General features: G+C 33.9%; 1 pseudogene; it reads left to right on the forward strand.

Annotated features, from left to right (window-relative positions):
- The first annotated feature begins 13,764 nt into the window (after positions 1-13,764).
- LOC149578626 (two-pore potassium channel 5 pseudogene) lies at positions 13,765-15,033 on the forward strand (annotated as a pseudogene).
- The last annotated feature ends 7,816 nt before the right edge of the window (positions 15,034-22,849 follow it).

The following is a 22,849-nucleotide window of genomic DNA, read 5'->3' on the forward strand; positions in this document are numbered from 1 at the left end:
TTTTCGCCTAAATTTGAGTAGATGCAATGTTTCGTGAAAAATTTTAATTAGAAGAAAATTGATAATTTATTGGGGTAGAGCTATTTTTTAGGAATAAATAATAAGTTGAGGGAAAATGAGATGTTGGAAATAAGCAACAACTAAATATTATAAAAATGTTTGCTAGCTCACAAAATTTCTCTCTTCCTTACCAACATTTCCCTCCTGTTTTTTTCCTACAAATCTTAATTTCACAAATTGTTATTAATATTATTAACACATATTTAAGAAGATTGCTTAAAATTATAGACTAACACCTTCACAAATAATTACACAAATGATTGACTAGTATAACCAAAATTCGTTGTGTAACCCCACAAGACTATGTTATAAGGCCTATCTAATTATATGTTACCAAATGAGATAGTTAAATAAATCATAACTTAGCTCGTATTCTAAGACACATCTAATAATATTCTTTCAAACAACACACACAAATAAGTCATAACTTAGTTTGTTCACTAAGACCCATCTAATAGTGTTGTTTCATATGAACCACCTAAATAAATCACAACTTAGATAATGTTCTAAGACCCATCTAATAGTATTTTTTTCATGTGGAACACCTCAATAAATGATAGCCTACTCGATGAGATTGTAGGAAAAGTGGACTTAATCTTGGAGGAAACTCTTATGTTAAACATACTTGAGTTGGAGTAGTGTTGAGTTTGTGACCTCTCAAGAAGTCTCTATGCTTCAACTATGTGGGCATCACTTGGACACAATGAGTTTTGTGTTCCATTCGTTCTCTTGAGAGATGGGTTCTTGTGAGACACAAGTACTCATGAGACTCGAGTCAATGAGTTTGACTAAAACATATACATAGTTGAATCTTGATAGTAATATCACAAATTAGATCACATTCTAAGACCCTTCTAAAATTCTTTCATACAAAACAATTGAATATATGACAACTAGATTGTGTTCTAAGATGGCCCATCTAATAGTATTCTTTCATATGAACCACCCAAATAAATCACAATTTAGATCCAATTCAAATTGTATTCCAAGACTCATCTAGTAGTATCCTTTCATATAAACAACCTAACTAAATCATGACTTACATTGTGCTTAAAGACTCATCTAATAACATTTTTATATATAAACCACCTAAACAAGAGAGACATTGCGTCAAAGTTCCTGCCAATAGTTAGGAAAGAAGGAAATTAGAGAGTGAAATATATCAAGAGAGAGTTAAAGAGATATATTACCTCATAATAGTTAGAAAAGAAGGAAAATGGAGATTTATATATATGAAGACAGATTGAAAAGAGAGATAATGATAACAGAGATTTATAGATAGAAATGTAGGATACGAAGAGATTTAAAAGAGAGAGAATGATATGTTATTATAGGGACAATGAATAGAGATAGTTGGAAGAGAATTTTAAAAAAACAATTAAGGATTATGCTATTTTAAGAAATATTTATATAACAATTATAAAATTGAGTTAAATCAATGAAGTATTTATTTCTACCTTTTCCAATTATATAGATTCAAATATTAAATTTTAAAATATATTCTATTGACTACTTGATCCAAACCAACAAAAGAGTTAGTAAGTTTGAAGAATAATATTAGTTTTACAAATTTTAAAATGCGAAAAAGAATTAAAACAAGATTTTTTATATTAAATATAAGGAGTTCAAAATTACAAAAAGGAATCCCAGAGAATCAAAACATAATTACAAGAGGCATAGCCTCACACTAGAGATAACCGACTAATAATTACAAAGAACCCCAAAAAGAGAGACAATCCCAACAACTAGTGGAGCACATCTTCAAAAGTATCGACCCAAGCAGTCTAGCCCAAAGAGACTTCCATCTAGACTATGCTTTTCTGTTCTTGAATTTGTTTAAGCACATATAGATCATTTCCTCGGTAGTACCATGGTTATTTCTTTTAATTTCCTTGCTGAGAAGGTTAATAGTGTGATTGAAAGTCTGAATGTTGTCCATGTGCAGTTTCCAGAAGTACCCATTCTTCACCTCATTAGTGATAAAAGTGGCGTGACCATCTTTAAGGAGTCTTTTGAATTTAGCTTTGTCAACTTTCATAGTATTTTGAACCTACGAATTTTTTTTTAAATGGGTGAAACTTCAAAAAGACTCAGTAAGCAATCTGAGAATGTTTTGAAACCTTTCCTCATTTCTGCATTTCCAAATTTGCCACAAAATGCTAGATGAGAAAATGTTCCAAAATATGTTTTTTTTAAGAGATTAAAAAAAAAAAGTTAGTTAAACATAATGTGCAAAAAGTTATCATGAAAGTAAGGGACAATGTAAAACTAATAAATATATTTAAAATAGAAAATATAAAACATAAAAAACTAAGTTAAAAAATTTTGTAACAAAATTTATAAATATTTTTAGTAAAAAATCATCAAATAATTATATTCTTATAAATATACTTTTGTTATTTATTAATTTAATTATAATTTAGAGTAAAAAACTTAATTTAAAGTCACAATTAAATTATTATTTTTTATTGGTAAGAGGCCAAAGCCAAGATTCATTATGATTATGATTGTTATGTATTTTTATTAATTATTAATTGCCACAAAATGCTAGATGAAAGAATGTTCCAAAACATGTTTTTTTTTAGAGATTTTAAAAAAAAAAAAGTTAGTCAAACATAATGTGCAAAAAGTTAGCATGAAAGTAAGGGACAACGTAAAACTAATAAATATATTTAAAATAGAAAATATAAAACATAAAAAACTAAGTTAAAATTTTTTTGTAACAAAATTTATAAATATTTTTAGTAAAAATTTATCAAATAATTATATTCTTAAAAATATACTTTTATTATTTATTAATTTAATTATAATTTAGGGTTAAAAACTTAATTTAAAATTAGATTTATTTATTTTTGATTGGTAAGAGACCAAAGCCAAGATTCATTATGATTATGATTATTATGTACTGTTATTAGTTATTATTATTATTTCTTAACGTTGAGTAGATTCAAACTCAAGACCTCCCACATAAGAGGCTCACAATTTACCATTGTGTTATAGGCTCTTGCCTAAAATTAGAATAAAATAATTTTAAATTATTACTAAGATTTTTTTTTTTTTAAATGATATGATAATTAGCTTTTTAGTAAGATTTTAAATAAACTTAAACTCAAAGACGTTAAAAATAATAGATATATTTGCAATCTTTGGTAGGAAATATGATTTAGTTATTATTGATTAGACATGCATTTATGTGTTAGGTAGTGAGGTGGAAGATAAAACACTTACTTTTTGGAAACTTTTGGAAAAGATAAAGCTATGATTAATGCATGTCATTATTAGTTTGTCATATTCAATTTAATTGACCAATCAACTCACAATTTAAAAGATTAAAATAAATTTCAAATGTTTATATCATTTTCTAATTTTTCATTATTTTATAAATCACATTTTTCATTCATTCTATTGGACCATACTATTTTTGGTAGAGAGAAAATTCAATTTTCTCCAACAAAAATACAAATATTTCTAACAAGTCTATCATGCATTAATTACAACTTTATCTTTTCCACACTTGTCATGATTAACTTTTCAAGTTTTACATTGATTCTTAGTTGTGTTTTATGGGTAGATTGTGTTACAATTTTTGCATCAACATTTCAAATCACACTCTATCATCCATCATCAGGATGAGAAAGCTGAAGGAAAAAAGTGGAAAGATTGCAGACCCAATGTAGATAAAAAGGTGGGAAAAGGAAGGGGGGTAGGTGCACCACAATTGAGAAAGTTTGAACCGGTGGGGAAAGGAAGGGGGGGTAGGTGCACCACAATCGAGAATAGTTTGAACCTTCAAACTATTCTCGATTGTGGTGCACCTACCCCCCCTTCCTTTCCCCACCTTTTTATCCACATTGGGTCTGCAATCTTTCCACTTTTTTCTTCAAACTATTCTTGATTGTGGTGCACCTACTCCCCCTTCCTTTCCCCACCTTTTAAATCCACATTGGGTCTGCAATCTTTCCACTGTTTTCCTTTAGCTCTCTCATCCTGATGATGGATCATAGAGTGTGATCCGAAACATTGACGCAACATTGTAACACAATCTACCCATAAAACACAACTAAGAATTTTACATTGATGTTTATTTTTGTCATTTATAATTGTTGGTAAATAGATTTGTCATAGTAGAATTTGCCCAACAGAGTGTGTGACAAACCGTTCACAACAGTTGGATAGGCCCTTGGTATCCGGCCTTCCTCTGCGTTTAGAGGGGCAGCTCCCTCGTAAGATAAAATTTTAGATTTTTCAATATAGGTAAATAAAACTTAGAAAAGAGAAAGGAAAACCATTGATAGCAAATGCACCACACGCCTTCAACGTTTTCATAAAAATGATGTAACCACTAATGAGAGCAATCAAGGACTATGCTTGAGAACTTTCACCAACACAATGCTAATTCAACCATTCATGAATACTCACATTATACCATGGAAATACTCATAAAATGAATCAACACTCAACAATTCAGACCTTTAGAAAGAGAACGCCAAATGTACTTCCTTTATTTCCTTGCACCAAGAAAGTAAGAAATAACTGATTACAAAAACAACAATCGTACACACTTTCCAATAATTGCTTTGTTATCAGAGCATAAGTGTTCCCCTGTATCCAAGTCCAAAAAGTCCTTTATTACATTGATTTTCAAGAATTTATAGCTATTCTAGATTAACCAACTTTTCGGGTTCGTCACTACCTCAAAAGTTAGAGTTTGGAATTTGGCATGCATTTGAAAACTGACTCTCACTCCAACTCATATGTAGCAAAACTCTAGATCCTAACTCTAGTTACAATAAGTGACATGTTCACTTTTACATAATAAGTAACATATGACTACGCATCTTGCGCATAAATAGAAGAGTTGATTTATGCTAAATCGCACACTTCATCTCTCAATACAAAATATTGTAAATTCACCCACAACCAACCTCTTTAGAAATGCACTAATAGAAAATTGCATGACCCTTTCATGAGGATCCTTCGATCCACTTGAGCAACTTTATGACAATCTCCAATATAATTTCCCATTGCTGCCCAAACAGATAGGTTAATATGCAACCACTTGAAGAAGAGGTACCGTGCCAATATCATTAATAATGGCCTCAAGAAATGACAACTTGTTTAATGAATTTCTCTGCAACTGTACTTCCAACCATGCACCAATCCAATGATCTATGTGTTCCTTTGAGGTTCTCACTTTACAAACTCGCAAAAGAGTACTAAATAAGTTGATGAATCAACTTTCTATGCACCTTGTCGTTACCATGCTGCTGAGTTCATATTCCCATTCTATTGGGTAGTTGAACAAATTCATTTCTATATGAAGGGAGCTAGGGTTTAACCATTTCTTGCATACAAATTGATCAGAGAATTACAAGATTATATGGAACTTCTATGTGTAGATCACACACTTCTCATACTAAGATATTGTGAGCTCGAGAGGTTGACAGATTAGATCTCATTCATTCTATATCTATAGCCTCCTTTGCTTGGCACATTCATACTCTTCAAGTGATGTAATCATTCCATCAAGCTCGGCTTTACAATGATGTCCATTTTATTTTAAGTAAATGTTGTTTGAATATCTTTGATCTACCGGATTTCGTTGGATGCTTGATGAGTGGTCATTCAAACTTTACCATACTCATTTTGTCAAACATGTAATGAGAAATCCAACCGAGCCCATTGATCATAGATTCATGGAATGAATATGACATTTTGTTGAATAGTTGGGTTCAATCCATAGCAACGATGTTGGTATTTGAGCAATAGACTCATACGTGGAATTGAAAACTTAGTTTGCAAGCCATTTCAAAATGTTTGAGTTCATTTTACTATCTTCTTCTCATTCCACAACATGCATTTGGATGATATTGAACTCTGCTCATCATCATCCGATGTAATTCATTCATCAAACAAATATTGCACTTCATTTACCAATCCCTATGAATCATAATCACCTTCGTGGGAGAGTTAGGAAAACATTATTTCATCTTGATTGGCTGCTTACATGTGATTGACTCTTTACCGCTTGAGATGACACATTTTTGCATACGATTTATATGTGCATTGGTTACGTGTAACGCCCCGCCAAGGGATCCAAAAGAATTAACCTAAAGTTTTACTAAGTTTGCTAAACATTTTTTTTTTTTAACAAGAAGTATAACATACACATCAAACACATAGTAGCGGAAGCAATAACATGTAATCATTGACAACATACATTGTAAGTTACATTTCTTAAAGATCCCAAGACGTTGAGTCACGTTTAAATTTAATTAATTCTAAGTCTAACAAATATCACATAAATATGAAAGAATAATCAGAAGTCCCATGTCCATATTATACATTTGTTTCGAATGCCTCTTGGCAAATTAATTCGGAATGCTCAATCATCCACTGTACAAGTCACAGGGTATGAAAGGCTTAAAGGAATATACATATGTAAAGATCAAGATACAACATCCTCAAATCCATGATACAAAGTAAAGTAAAATATATGAAACTATTCACCATACATGATACATCCATAATGATAAAACATCTATCATAAAATATAACCATCCATCATAATAATCCAAGAACATAGTGAAGGTAAATGCCAATCACGAAATCTCCAGCCACGGTGACCATGGAACGGATCTCAATGGTAAGAGTAAAAGCACTACCACCCGACCGCGTGGAACCTAAATGGTCCACTCCCACCGCGCTGAGGAGATAGTCTCAAGTCCCAAACAAGGTATCAAACACAAAACACAAGTACTCTCTAAGTCTGGAAAATCCTAAAAGTATGCTAACTCAAGGTTTCCTAAAAAGATCGACATCTAAATCCCAGAGGTACCACAAGACACGTAGGAAACCTAATATGCAAGCGGGAAAGTGTCATCGCAAAAGTCACGTAGAAGTTACCCGAGCAATCCCTTAGGAATCCCGGGTCCCTACTGATCCCTGCGGCCACTAGTATCCTCTCGTACTGACAAGGCATACTATGGAATGCAAGGTCGTAACCAAGCGTTCTCTCTACCCCATCCTAGTCTGTACTAGCACTCAAGGCATGGGAGAGAACATACAATTATCTTGTTAGGTTCATTTTCCCTTATTTAGTGTAAATGTTTTCACTTATTAAAACAACTTACAATGGGTTACTCCAGGCAGCCTCTTAGGGCCTCGATCCCCATTGCAAGCCACTTCCCGACACTACACATAGATAACCTACCCTAGGCTCATGAAATCATAAATCAAAGAATCATAATAAAATCACCTCAGTCCTATACAAGCAACTGAAAAATATCATAAAAGATAAGCCACAAAATCACATCAGTTCTTCATGAACAACTGATAAGCATCAAATAATAATCATATGATCACAACAGTTCTCTATCAGCAACTGAAGGCATCAATGATAAATCACAATATCCAATGGTTCTCAAGCAACCAAAAAGTATCCCAATAATAAATCACAATACTGATCGAAGACTCCAAAATGGTCAAGTCAAAACATGTCACAAGATGACATCGTCAAGATCTAAATAAACACTTTAGTCCTCTCAAAGCGACTGGGGAACAAATCAAATATAACTGAACGATGACTCGAAAATGATTAAATCAAGTATCTCATAAACATACACCTCAGCTTCACACAAGGAAACTAGAAAGCAATAACAATCAATTATCCATACACATCATAGAGCATATCACACATCACCATGGTTGGGTTAAGAAAGATCGAGAATAAATCATCATAATATCACAATCGCACAACCCCCGAGCCTCTGGTAACAACCTAAGACTGGTCAATGCTAAGACAACCCCAAAACCTCAAGGCATAGACAACAAATAAAATAGTATAGATACCAAGTGTAAGTTTCATGTTTGGTTTGGTTGAACTCACATAGTTAAGTTGAATATAAGGTTTCATTTTCAGTTAAACATATGTTCTAGGTAATAAGTTTTTGCAATCACCCCTTTTCAATTAACCCATTTCTATATTAAAAATGATTGTTCAATTACCTTATAACTAAGCTAAGGATAATCATTTATTTTATTATGTTATAAAAATAATCCTTAATGATTTAAAACAAATTTGACTTTTTATTAAAATCATTAAACCCTCATTAATAACTTTCATTAAATCAATAATCTAATTTTACAATTTTATCAAATAATGTCCATTATTAATTAACTTTAATTAAGCTAATATTAATTAAATTAATCAATAATTATTCATTTAAATACATATATTAAAATCTTCATTAATTATGAATTTATTAATATTTAACTAAAAACTATTAATAAATTAATAATTATGAAAATTACATTAAAATACATTAATATTTGAATTATTAAATATTAATAAAGATCATTAATAATACATTATTAAAAGACATTAATTAAATACATATTCATAAATTAATTAATAAATATTAATAAACGTTATAAATTAAAAAATATATATATAAAAAAAACTATTAATAAACTACTTTAAATAAACTCATAAAACTCATACGTATCTTACCTAAGAAACTATTACTAAAAGTTATGAAACTTTTAACATATATATATATATGTTAATACCATACTTTTATAAACTAAGTTATATACTTAAAAGCTTTATTAAAACGTGGCATGTGATTTAATATTGCTGCTGCTATTAATGCAGTGTAGGGATATATTTTAAAGTTTATTTAAAACTTTTAACAAGCAGTTAATAACCGCTGCCTGCATGGTACGCAGTGCAGGATTATTATTGCGGCAGCCCTACACAAGTACAGCGTGAATGACTTGCTGCAGACAGTCGTAGATGGTAGAATGAGCGGGGTAGAGGTAAAACAACCCCCACCTTTAATATGAATATATATATATATATATATATATATATATATATATATATATATATATATATATATATATATATATATATATATATATATATATATATATATATATATATATATATTGTAAATCTATTTCCAATAAGATACATATATATTTGTTTAAATTTTATTTAAATCTATAAGAGAGATCAAAACTATCAAAACTTAATATAATGAAATTTCAAAATCCTATCCTGACCAAATTTCTTAAATTCCATTTAACTCAAACCCCAAAACCCGATTTAATTCCAATTTCTTTTAGTTCTAGAATGAGGTTTTTCCAAAATAACTTTCAATTTAGATTTACAGATGTAATCGAATAACAAAAGTTTTAAAAAATGAACGGTGGCAAGACTCACACAACATGATTTGAGAAAACAATTTTCTTACAAGCACGAAGTAGACAGGAAATAGGAAAATTGCATAATAAATCAGTGATCACAAGATCCTACCTAATCCTGATGCTAATACGCAATCCACGAAAATTGTGAGAAGGTTCACTTCCAAAATTCGTCTTCAAGATCTTCTCCAAAACTTGTCTTCAAATTTCCTTCCCCCAAAACTCCTGTCCAATATCTGTTGTCCTTCTAAAATGAACCTTCTAATTGTGATAAAGAGTTCTCTCCTTAAATCGGGGCACTGATTATGAGTTCACCCGAGAAGACTCTTTGCACAACTGAGTTAACTCCAAATTAACCTTTATTATCTTTTCTTTTATTTTGCATTCATCTTTCATGCACATTAAGTTGAATTATAAAATAACTTTATTTAATAATCCACTTGACTTATATTTTAAATTAATTTATTACTTTAATCTCATGTGCACTTTATGAAATTAAAATAACGTTATTAATTTCTATTATTTAATCTTTTAATTTAATTCTCAAATTTAAACTCATGCTTAGATCATGCGATCTAGAATTCTTAATAATTTTATATCTTTCAACTTTTAATTTATTTTAGAACTTAATTGATAACATATTTAATTAATTTAATTAACAATAATATTTAGCATTTATTTAAAAATGAACTCTAAAAATATTATTATTAAATTAAATAAATATTATCCTGTTCTAAATTTATCTTTGAACTTTAATCTCTAAATTTAGTTCTTTTATTTAATTAATTTCTCAATTAATTAAATATTAAAGATATCAAAATAATTCTCTATTAAATTAAATCATTAATTAATCTTTTTAATTAATTTCTTTTATTTTAAACTTATGCACGCATCATGCAATGTAGAATCTTTTTAATAATTTAATATCTTTTCCACTTCTTAATTCATTTTAGAAACTTAATTAATAAAATATTTATTAATTCAATTAATAATAATATTTAGCATTTATTTAAAAATGAACTCTAAATATTTTATTATTAAATTAAATAAATATTATCACGTTCTAAATTTAAACTTTTAACTTTTATCACCAAATTTAATTCTTTTTATTTAATTAATTTCTCCATTAATTAAATATTAAAATGTCATAATAATTTTTCCATTAAATTAAATCATTAATTAATCTTTTAATTGGACTTAATTAATAAAAATTACACCAAAGACTCATAAAGCAACATACGGAAACCCATCATTGCAAAGCACATACTAAATCAAACAAAATGGTTATAATCCTGAAATTACATCATTTGATGCATTCAGAGGGTACTTAACTCAGATACTTGTCCTAATTATCAATTAGGACAATTGGCTAAAGGGTTTAGGATTTGGACTTAAGAGTTTATCTCCCCTCTCTTACCATTGAGACAATGCGATAGGGTACGCTCATCCTGGCAATTCAGGAAAGTCAATACCCGATACCTGCAACCTGCATAAAAATCCACGCATGTACAAACACAATATTCTAAGCTAAACAGACAATGGCAGGAAGTGGTGCATCGTGTAGATCCCGACTAGCAGGTGACTACGACTCCCTTTCTTAACCACATCAGAAACACCATACATAAATAAAACAAACACGCACACCATACACATGCAGTATGGGGTAAGTATCCATAAGAAAGCACGTGTGATAATAAACCATCTAACTAATCGTCATCGATAACTGAAAATATTGAATAATCATCATACATGCATGAAATATAGAGTACCAAGTAATCTCATCATATAATAAACTGAGTGTAAACCAACATCTGATAATCTCTAAAATAATAATACTAATCATCAAACATAAGTTGGCCTAAAAGAGTTTGGCAATGAAGACTAAAATGCGACTTAGGGGCAGGCACTACATTACGATAAAGCCAAGAATGTAAACTGGATTAAACAACCCCTGTGCCTGGCCTATGTCTGCAGTTTTTATGACTTGAAGATATTTAACTTAAAAGTTCATATGACTTATCTTGCGTGGTTGACTGAGTATTATATATTTCAAACAACGTATCCATTATCATTCAAAATCTCTCCACGCTTCTCACATTTGTCATTTCTTCAAGAAACTTACGTGCTTGGTCTATGTTTGATCAACGCTGCAGATCTACAAAGAGGGCAATAATTTGATGGCTCACGCCAGATAGCCTCCTCTTCATTATAGCCAACGAAGGGTTTACACCACTAGTTAACATTTCTTCTATGATGCCACACAAAAGTACTTGCCGAATCTTGACTTCTTTGAAATGATTTAATCATCTCTTTTACTGCCCTTGTTCCTCTACTCCTTCTAGACGTATAGATAATCTTTGCTACAATCTATCTCATCCAACATGAAAGGTGTATCTGACCCAATTAATTCTGACATGAAAGATGTCAATTTGAAGTCATTTTCTTCTGCGATTTTATCTGACATGGCCGTTCTAATTTCAGAAAACTCTCTGGCAACATTTTGAATGCTTTCACTTTCCCATCACACAGTCGTGAAGTTTCAAGCATTAGTGGAAATATGCATTGATAATGAATGCAAGCCGCATCACCTGCAAATCACCATGACTGACCTGCGAGTGCCTTCCCTATGAATAAAACCAGTCTTCAGATTATATCTATGAACTTTTATTTCTAGCCGGTAGTTGTTTTCAAGTTGAGGTTTGGGTTGGGATGTTCGGGTTAGGATTAGGTTAAAAAGTTGGAGTACGGGGAGAGAGAGTATGGCTAGTACGTTGAGAGAGAAAAGTACGTGGAGAGAGAGGATTGTGAAAAGGGGAGTGAAACTCTAACTCAAACCTCGTACTTCTCTCTAAAAGTTTTAGTATGTGGAGAGAGAAAGGTACGGGGAGAGAGAAAGTTTAATTTTTCTTTATGACTAATTTCTCTCTCTCTCTCTCTGATTAATTAATTAAATTAAAAATCTCTGTAAAATGTCTGGGTAACAATAATAAAATACAAATATTTGCTAACAAGTCTATCATGCATTAATTACAACTTTACATTTTCCACATTTCTCACAAGTGGATTAACTTTTCAAAAAATTATCATTTTAAACTTCCACCTCACAAATGAATGCCTAATCAATAGTAATTATCACTATCTATTTTTCTAAATATAGAGTTAAATGTTTTATATTTCTTATTTTAAATATATTGATTAGTTTTACACTGATGTTTATTTTTGTCATTTGTAAAATGTTATTTCTTTAAGTTTACACTATATTTTACTAGCTACTATTTTACAATCTTATTCTAAATTTTGTATACCATCTTACAAATTGCAATAATAATACTACCCCTCAAACTAATTAGATATTTTGGTAGTTTGAATTAAGTAATCAACAATTTTTTTAAAAAAATCAAATATATACTACCCCTCAAACTAATTAGATATTTTGGTAGTTTGAATTAAGTAATCAACAATTTTTTTAAAAAAATCAAATATTTCAACTTATAACCAAATTGGTAGAAATGACTAATTCATTCATATAATATAATCTCTATTGTTATTTATATATTTCTTAAAATAATTTAATTATTAATATTTTAAAATTTTCCTCCAACTCTCTCTATCATTCTACCTTTAATTATTCATATAATTAAATATCGTTCTCTTTTTTAGCTCTCTCTTCATACCCTTCCTTCCTATCTATAAATCTCCATTTTTTTTATTTTCCAATTACTCATAGGAACTTTGATGCATTGTGTCTCTTGTTGTTTTTGGAAAAATATGTGTATTTTTGTGAAGGAAAATTGATTTTTCTCCCTACCAAAAATAGTATGGACGAATAAAATGAACACAAAATGTCATTTATAAAATAAGAAAAATAAGAAAAAAAGATATACACATTGTAAGTTCCATATAAACTTTTAAATTCATAGGTTAATCTAATTGAAAAATTGCATTCAATGAATGCAATAGTATCTTGCCAAAGAGAACGACTAATAAATGACAACTGAATGCATATTCTAAAACCCATCTCACAATATGTACCGCCTAAATAAACTACAACTAAGATTGGGCTGTAAAACTCGTCTAATAATATTTACGACCTAAATAAATAAACAGTTTAGATTATGTTCTAAAACCCGCCTGTGGATATTCACTACCTAAAGAGAAAACAAAGAATATACTGAATATGCCCCTTTAAAGGCCAAATGTCTTTTTCCCAATTACAAAGGGCAAAGAATAAAAGGCTTAGCTGACTAGTAGATGGAATGGTGACAAACAATCACCAGAAGTATTACATTTCCTTTTCCTTCCAACAAATAATCATGCACCACCCTGAGCCTGTACGTTTGACTGTTTGTTGTGATAAACTACCGTGGCCAAGCCTCTTGCTTCAGGACAGTTGTTGCGATCAATTCCTCTTCCTGTTTGCTCTAATGGCGACTGAATATTTCACAGGGACGGGAGTACGAAAATAGAGAGCAAACATGATCTGGGAGAACCAGAATGGATGAGGCTGAACCGCTCCTCAATTCCAAAAACAGAGCGTGGGAAAGGCCAGACAGACTCTTAACAATTCGCCGGAGTTTTTTCTCTGAAAGGATTGTCAGCCCTGCCTCCATTGTCAAAGAAAACATCCTCTACGGAACTCCATCACCTTCACCTCATTTGTCCAGAAGCCATTCAGTCGGTGCCATACAATCCACACCAAAAACAGATTCTGTGCAGAGAACGGGATCCTTAAGGGAGGCGACTTTGATTGAAAATGGGGCTGAAATTAGGGCACCGGCGGAGGAAAATTGCTTCCATGTGGTGGACATGGCGGGGGAAAGATGGCCGGATCGGGGCATTCGGAGAAAGAAGTTGGGGAGATCGAGCTCTGCACCTGCAATTGTGGTTGGAAATGTGGGGAACTCGGGAAATTTGGGGGTTTCGGCGCGAGAAAGACCTAAATTGAGCTCCGCTTCGGATGCCGTGAAGAGGGCCTGTATCGGGGTTGCGATTTATTTGACCATTGGGGTAAGTATTTATATGTGGAGGGTGGACGAATTCAAGGGCACCTCGACTGATTCTGTGGTGGATGCCCTGTATTTTTGCATTGTCACAATGTGCACAATCGGTTATGGCGACATTGTGCCCTGTACTACATTTACCAAGATGTTTTGTTGTGGTTTCATTCTGGTAGGGTTTGGTTTCATCGACATTTTGCTCAGCGGTCTGGTGAGCTTTGTACTTGACAAGCAGGAGACCGTGCTGATTCACAGCAGCCGTTATGAGCTCGCCAAGAATTATTTTGTGGATACGGAGAAGGGGAGAATGAGGATTCGGATCAAGGTGGGGCTTGCCCTGGTGGTTGTGGTTTTGTGTATTGGGATTGGAACCCTCGTTGTTCATGGCCTTGAGGATTTGAGCTGGGCGGATTCGTTTTATCTTGGGGTTACTTCTGTGACTACTGTAGGGTTTGGTGATTATGCTTTTGATACGACGCAGGGGAGGATCTTTGCTGTGGTGTGGCTGCTCGTGAGTACTCTGGCTGTGGCGAGGGCTTTCCTGTTTCTTGCCGAGCTGAGAATTGATAAGCGCAACAGGCTCACTGCGAAGTGGATTCTGCACAGGGAGATGACCGTTGGGGACCTGCTTGCTGCGGATATCGACAACAATGGCTTTGTCAGGTTAGTACTTCCGCCATTAAAGCTTCCTGTAAAACTCGTTCATAGGAAGGAATTAACTGTGAAGTTGATAAATTGGAAGGATTTAGATTCGTTCTGCTATTAAAACTTCATGTAAAGCCGGTTCGTGTGTTGGAATTAACTGTAAATTTGAAAACTAGGGAAGAATTGGAGTAGTTCTGCCTTCAAAGCTTCATTGAAAGATGGTTGATTGATAGGAAAGAGTTAACTGTGAAATTGATTAATGTGAGCGCTCCCGCCATCAAAGCTTACTGTAAAGCTCGTTGATAGGAAGGAATTAACTGTAAAGTTGACAAATTGGAAGGATTTAGGGTCGTTCTGTCATTAAAGCTTCATGTAAAGGTTGTTAATATGTAGGAATTAACTGTGAAGTTGGTTAATAGGAAGGAATTAGAGTAGTTCCGCCATTGAAGGAATTTCAATTTGACTGTAAAGTTGATCAATAGGAAGGAATTAACTGTAGAATCGATCAACTGGATGGAACTGAATAGTTCAGTGAGGGATTTCTTCCGCTGAATAATCTCCGTGTCATATACAGAGTGTCATTAGTAAACACTGAATTCGCAGAGAATGTTAGTTGATGAATGTTAGATGGGCATTATACCGATCGTGAAGAAGGATGAGTATACAAAGGAAAAATAACATGCTGTTGAAATATAAGAACAGTAAGTTGAAAAAGTCTCGAGCAATGAACGTTACGTTGTCACGATGATTTATTTAGATGGCATGATCTATATTATAAGTTTTTATTTATTTAGTTATTATTAAAATATATTTGAACTATGGCGGTTATGGATTCTATATCGAGTGTTTTAAGCAGTTTTGTTTTTTTTCGTTTCTGTTTTATATTTAGATAGATAATATTTAAATTGACAGTCAATCATTTGGTTGTTAAAATAAGATAAATTTCTTTTCTTTTTGGTGGGATGAGGTGTTTGATTATTACATTATGTGATTTAAGTATACTATATTTTTTGTTAAAGTATTTGCTATCATTAGAAATTCGGTTGTTTTATGAGAATAAAATATTCTATCTAATATAATAATTGTAAGTGTTTGAAATAATTTAATTTATTGTTTTATTATTATTAAATTATGTGATATTTAAATAGAGTACATTTTTTTTTCGATAATATTTTCTTATTACCTAAATATTTTAGTGAAGAAATTTGATTGAAGTAAGAGATAAAAATATTGTAAATTATTTTACCATTTTTAAAAATTAGAATTATAGAAATATGATATTGAATAGTATATTAGTCTTCCACATCTTTTCCTTTGAATGCTAACCTCTCACTTTCTCATCCTCTCAGTCTACTCTTTGCGCAAAGCCTTTAGTCATCAAGCCCTAAGCCTACATCATACAAAGTCTTTAGTCTTCAGTTATCAACCCCAACCTTTCGCTTTCTCATCCTCTCAGTCTACTATTTGTGCAAACCCTTCAGTCATCAACCCCAAGCCCTAAAGCCTACATCGTATAAAGCCTTCAGTCATCAACCCCAAGCCCTCTCTCTCTCTAGGTTTAGGGAAAATGTGGTTTTGGCTTTTGGCTTTAGATAAACAGATAGAAGGACAATACATGAAAAGAGATATGAAGAAAGGGAGAGGGGAGAGATGGGGAGAGTAGGAGAGAGGGAGGCAAAGGGGAGATAGGGTTTAGGGCTTTAAGCTTAGAGAGAGGGATATAAGTGATGGTTGAGCTCTATGAGTGAGTAATGTTGCATAAAGGTAGAGGGATAAGCATCATGCAGAATGTGTTGCAATTATTGACCATACATAGAGGGTAAGTAAGCACACAAATTAATTGCATGTGTCAGATTAAAATTATGTGTTTGTAGATTATTAATCGATCTAAATAATTCGTTCAAATACATTGAATAGATCACAACCTTCCATTTTATCAAACTCTAGATAGTTACACTTGAATTGTTAATGAAACCATGTATTATTTTTGAGATATTTGTATTCCTATGTTCCACACGAATGTCTCCCTTGGTTTTTTTTAACTTTCTTCCATCCTTGGTAGGGTACAAAGATGTGGAGACATCATTCCCGCCCCCCATCTCGTATCCATTTCTGCAAAATTTAGTTACAATCGCCAAAATAACTCTGAGAGTGGTCGGGGATGGTGAGAAGTCACTAGTATGATTAAGGGACTCCTTGTCATCCCAAAGCTTCTAGTTGTCTCCCAAACTATACTTGGACAACCAATTTATGAAAATAACTCATTTTTCAATTTAAAGAAAAGCTTGTTTGGCCCACAATAATACCCAAACCACATTCTGTAACGCCCCGCCAAGGAATCCAAAAGAGTTAACCTAAAGTTTCACTAAGTTTGGTAGCATTTTTTTTTTTGAAACATGAAAGTTAAACCATTCACAACATACACCTAGTAACGGAAGCAATAACAACAATTCAACTGAAAATGTACATAAACATACATAACATGTTACATTCCTTAAGGATCCCTTAACATTGAATCACATTTAAATTAACTAATATTAATTCCATCTAATACCACATCCACATGAAATAATAGTGAAAAGTCAAATGTTCTAAAAACAATATACTTCGTTTCAAATGTCCCTTAGTAAATTACATTTCAGAATGCTCAATCATCCACTATACATGCCACAGGGTATGAAAGGCTTAAAAGAATATACATGTGTGAAAATAAAGTACATCATCCTATTCTAATCCATGATGCAAGTGCAGTAAAGTAAATGAAACCACATGTCATACATGATACATCATCATAGAAGATATAAACATCCATCGTAACAGATAACCAGAAATCACAACACATAATTATCTAAGTGCACGGTTCCTCCCAATCGTAAATAGCATCATTAGACCATCGTGGGCCCTAGCCATCCCTCCGTGCGTAACATCCCAAGTCATCAAAGAGATCATCAGTAATATCATAGTAGGAATGTCACTCCTAAAACATACTACATCATATGCATAAATGTAATGTTCCCATGTTTTAGCCTTCACGTTCTCCAAAGTCTAAGTGGAGGATAAGAAAAATTAAAGTCATTCAATTAAAAATTAAAAGATGACCTTGTATTAATTATTAAAGGAATAGCTTCTAGGGTATGTATTAATTATTGGAAGGACGGAAGCCTCTCGTGATTTAATTAATTATTGCTAGGGAGGAATTTTTGGGGTATGCATTAATTATTGGAAGGAGAAGCTTCTAGCTCTTGCAATTAATTAATGTTTAGTTCCTTCCAGAAGGATGAAGAAAAGGATAAATAGGGCTGAAAGTTTCATTGCTGATCATCGGATGATTATAACTTGCATTTGATAAGAGCTTGGATGTGTGAATCACACTCCTTTTTTGGCAATAAAGGACGTTCATTCTCTGTTGTAACATTCTAGACATCATTCCCTTAGGGTTTGGCCTTTGGAATACATCTCTTTGTACTTGATTGCAGCATTTTTAGAATTAATATAATTTTAGTAGTTGGTTCAGCTTTTGGGCATTCCTGGGTGCCCATTATAGTGGTATTAGAGCTATAAGTCCTGCCATCCTGTGGAGATCTTCAACATTTATGTTTGAGCATGCAACAAGGGCTTTATAATTTTTGCAATACCAGAGCAAGACAAAGTAGGAGTTCAGACTCGCTTAACGAACGGGATAGTTTGTTTGTGCAAGGGGACATACAATCCAGTCATACAGACACATAGGATACATTCTTTGAACAAGACAACAACATGGGTGACCAAGATGATAGAAATCCCAGTTCCGACCAAGAAAATGTAATATTCAGGTTACTGGGTACTACATAGAGGAGGGGCAACGAATGCAACAGGAGCAAAATAGGCGAACAGATATGATGTTGCAGCTAATGGCTAGATAGATGGGCATCAATATTAATCCAGGTGATGCCAACAATGGAAACAACAATAATAGGGGTAATGATAATGGAGGCCGAAACAACATTAATGGTAATAATGGACATGACAATAATGGAAATGAGGCTGATAACTTTAGACATGTTGCACGACAAACTCGAACAACTAGCTCGAGACCTCTTCTATCGACCTTTCCACCTAGAGAACCAGTTCAACCGATTAATGAACCACAGATTGTAGAGTTACAGGATCAGTTTAGGAGGGATTGGGAGGCCAGTGGACCAGAGTTTCAGGCAGATATCTCTCTCAGAGATTACTTGGACTTGAGGATGAGACACATGCCCAGATCAGGAGGACGAAGTCAAAACTTTGAGTTGAGAAAGAAAGTGGGGAAACTTTCTTTACCTTATTATGATGCTTCAGGGAAGATGACCGCACGACCTTGGGTGCAGAAGATGGATACATACTTGCAGCTGAATCCTATGCCTAAAGAGGAGGCTATAAAGTATGCAACTATTCACTTGGATGGACCAGCACATGAGTGGTGGCACCATGGCATGTTAACCTTGGGACATAATCAAATCACATCTTATGAGGAGTTCACTGAGAAGCTCATAGAGAGATTTGATACTAGGGATCCTGAATTACAGTTTAAGGAGTTGGCACAACTCAAGCAGTGGGGATCAGTTGAAACATATATCAGTGAGTTTCAGAGGTTAGCTGTGTTGGTCACATATATTTCAGAGAGGAGGTTAGTAGTGTTGTTTATGGATGGACTCTCAGAACCCTTGCGAGGTTGGGTCAAGGGACATGACCCAGGTACGTTGCAGGAGGCCACTAAAAAGGCTCGTGACTTAGCACCTTCTTCATTTAGGAGCAGATTTCAGCAAAAGGATTCTTATATGAAAAAGGACAAGGAGAAGGACAAAAAACCTTTTCACAAGGATGTTCAGCCCAAAAGAGATAAGTTGGATAATGACACCTTGAATGACTTAAGAAAGAAAAAGTTATGTTTTCATTGTAGAGAGCCTTGGGATTTATCTCATAAGTGTCCACTCAAGGCTAAGGCAAATCAAATGGAGTATTTCTCAGCAGGAGAGTCACAGTCAGAGAGAGAGGATCAACACTCAAATTCAGATGATGATAGCACTACAGAGGAGAGCAACATTCCTGAGGATGAGAAGTCATTAGCACGATTAACGAGGGCTCAGAAGGCAATCACATTTAAGGTCAGAGGTACTATCCAAGGGCAAAAAGTGATCTCACTCATTGACACTGGAGCTACACATAATTTTATAGATGCACAATTTGTAGCTAAGAGAGGTCTACAGACTGAGGAGCATGCCAGATTTAGAGTTATGGTAGCCAATGGTGACAAACTATTATGCACTCAGAAGATATCTAATCTTCACATCAAGTTTGGAGATGGCTATGAGTTGGAAGATGAGTTCTATGTGGTAGACATGGGAGACTATGATATCATCCTTGGCATGGTATGGATGGCCTCGCTAGTAGAGTTCACACTTAACCTAGCAAAATTGGAGATGAAGTTTTAGCATGAGGGAAGAACTGTGGTACTTAGAGGACTTTCAGATGGGAGTTGCAGAGTAGTTTCCCTGAGGAGAATGCAAAAACTTTTTTGGCAGAATGTTTCACTATGCCACCTTCACAAGAGCCACAGGTGAAGAGTCATCCACCAGAGATTCAGGAGATACTTGACAGGCACACTAAGGTATTTGGCAAGATTCTGCATGGGGTTCCTCCTAACAGAGGGATAGAACATGTTATTGAGCTTGAAGAGGGAGCCAAACCAGTCATGATTACTCCCTATCGTCATCCTAAGAAACATAAGGATGAGATAGAGAAGGAAATTAAGGAGTTGTTGGAAATAGGACATATCAGGCCTAGTAAGAGTCCCTTTGCTTCAGTAGTAGTGTTGGTAAAGAAGAAGGATGGGACAATGCGCATGTGCATTGATTATAGGGCATTAAACATGAAGAGCATTAAGAACAGATATCCCATCCCACGAATAGATGAGCTAATTGATGAGTTACATGGTGCATGCTTTTTTACAAAGATTGATCTACGGTCAGGGTATCATCAGATCAGGATGAGGGAGGAGGACATTGAGAAGACAACTTTTTGGTGTCACTATGGCCACTTCGAGTTTTTGGTTATGCCATTTGGGTTAACCAATGCCCCTACTACATTCCAAAGTTGCATGAATCAGGTATTTAGGGAGCAACTTAGGAGATTTGTTTTGATTTTCTTTGATGACATTTTAGTTTTTAGTAAGACTTGGGAGGAGCATTTACAACATCTTGAGATGGTGTTGTCTACTTTGGAAAAAGAATCATTGTATGCCAAGGAATCTAAGTGCGAGTTTGGGATGACCAAGCTACTATATCTTGGACATATTATCAGTGCAAAGGGAGTTCAGGTAGATCCTGAAAAGATTAGGGCTATTGTTGATTGGCCTACTCCAAAAACTCTTACACAACTTAAGGGATTCCTTGGTCTCTGTGGATTTTACAGGAGATTTGTTAAAAGATTTTCACGGCTCGCTACACCCTTGACAGACCTTACTAGGAAAGGGGCCTTCACATGGACAGAGGCAGCTCAGAGAAGCTTTGATCATTTCAAGAAGGTGATGTCATCATGTCCAGTACTAGCTCTACCAGATTTCACAAAGCCATTTGAGCTTCATTGTGATGCATCAGGAGATGGGATCATAGCAGTCTTGATGCAGGAGAAGCATCCCATTGTTTTTGAGAGCAGGAAGCTCTGTGGAGTGGAGAGAAGCTATTCCATATATGATCGAGAGATGTTGGCTATAATGCATGCATTGGCTAAGTTTAGGTCCTACCTAGTTGGGGGAAAGTTTGTTATCAAAACCGATCACAACAGCATCAAATACTTCATGAATCAACGTGATTTAAATGATAGACAACAGAAGTGGATCACAAAGTTGTAGGCTTATGACTTTGACATTGAGTTTGTCAAAGGTAAGAAGAATGTGGTTACAGATGCCTTATCCAAGAGGCCTCATATTTGTGCTCTAGCTGAGATTACAGGAGTTCTAAGAAACAAGATCACAGAAGAATATGCGAGGGACACTTGGGCTTCTGGAGTAATTGCAGGCACCATACATGATGATCGCTATGTGGTGTTGGATGGGTTGATAAAGTTTTAGGGCAGGATATATTTGATTCCTTCATCACAGTATAAGGAAGTAATACTGAAGGCATTTCATGATGCACCTACAACTGGACATCCAGGGGTCTTTAAGACCTATAGGCAGATCTGTGAACAGTTCACATGGAAAGGGCTCAAGGATGATGTTCAGAAGTATGTCAGGGAGTGTACAATTTGCCAGCAGAATAAGGGAGAGCACACATATCTTGCAGAGTTGTTACAACCTTTGCCCATTCCAAATAGGAAATGGGAAAGTATTTCCATGGACTTCATCACCGGGTTACCACGAGTACAAGGGAAAGATTGCATCTGTGTGATAGTTGACCGACTGACGAAGTTTGCTCACTTCTTTGCTATTCCATCCACTTATACAGCAACACAGGTGGCTGATCTTTTCTTTAGAGAGATATTCAGATTACATGGGCTACCTACTTTCATTGTTAGTGATAGGGATAGTAAATTCATAAGCACTTTTTGGCAAGAGCTGTTTAGGTTGTGTGGTACTGAACTTACACCTAGCACTAGTTATCATCCACAGACAGATGGGCAGACAGAGATTGTGAATAAATGGGTGGAAGGATATCTGAGGAACTATGTGACTACACAACAGAGGGCTTGGGTCAAATGGTTACATATGGGGGAGTACTGTTATAACACCACTTATCATATGTCCATTAAGATGACTCCATTCATGGCACTATATGGTTATGAAGCACCTAGTTTCATGGATCTAGTTTTGGGAGATAGTAGAGTGCCCAAAGCAAAAAACTTCTTGCAGGATAGTCAGGATATTTTGAGGGTGCTCAAGGAGAATATACAGCGAGTCAAAAATTAGGAAAAAATTG

Source organism: Cupressus sempervirens, chromosome 1 (assembly GCF_028749045.1).
Source record: "Cupressus sempervirens isolate cs-2001-9-10 chromosome 1, ASM2874904v1, whole genome shotgun sequence".
NCBI classification, from domain to species: Eukaryota; Viridiplantae; Streptophyta; class Pinopsida; order Cupressales; family Cupressaceae; genus Cupressus; species Cupressus sempervirens.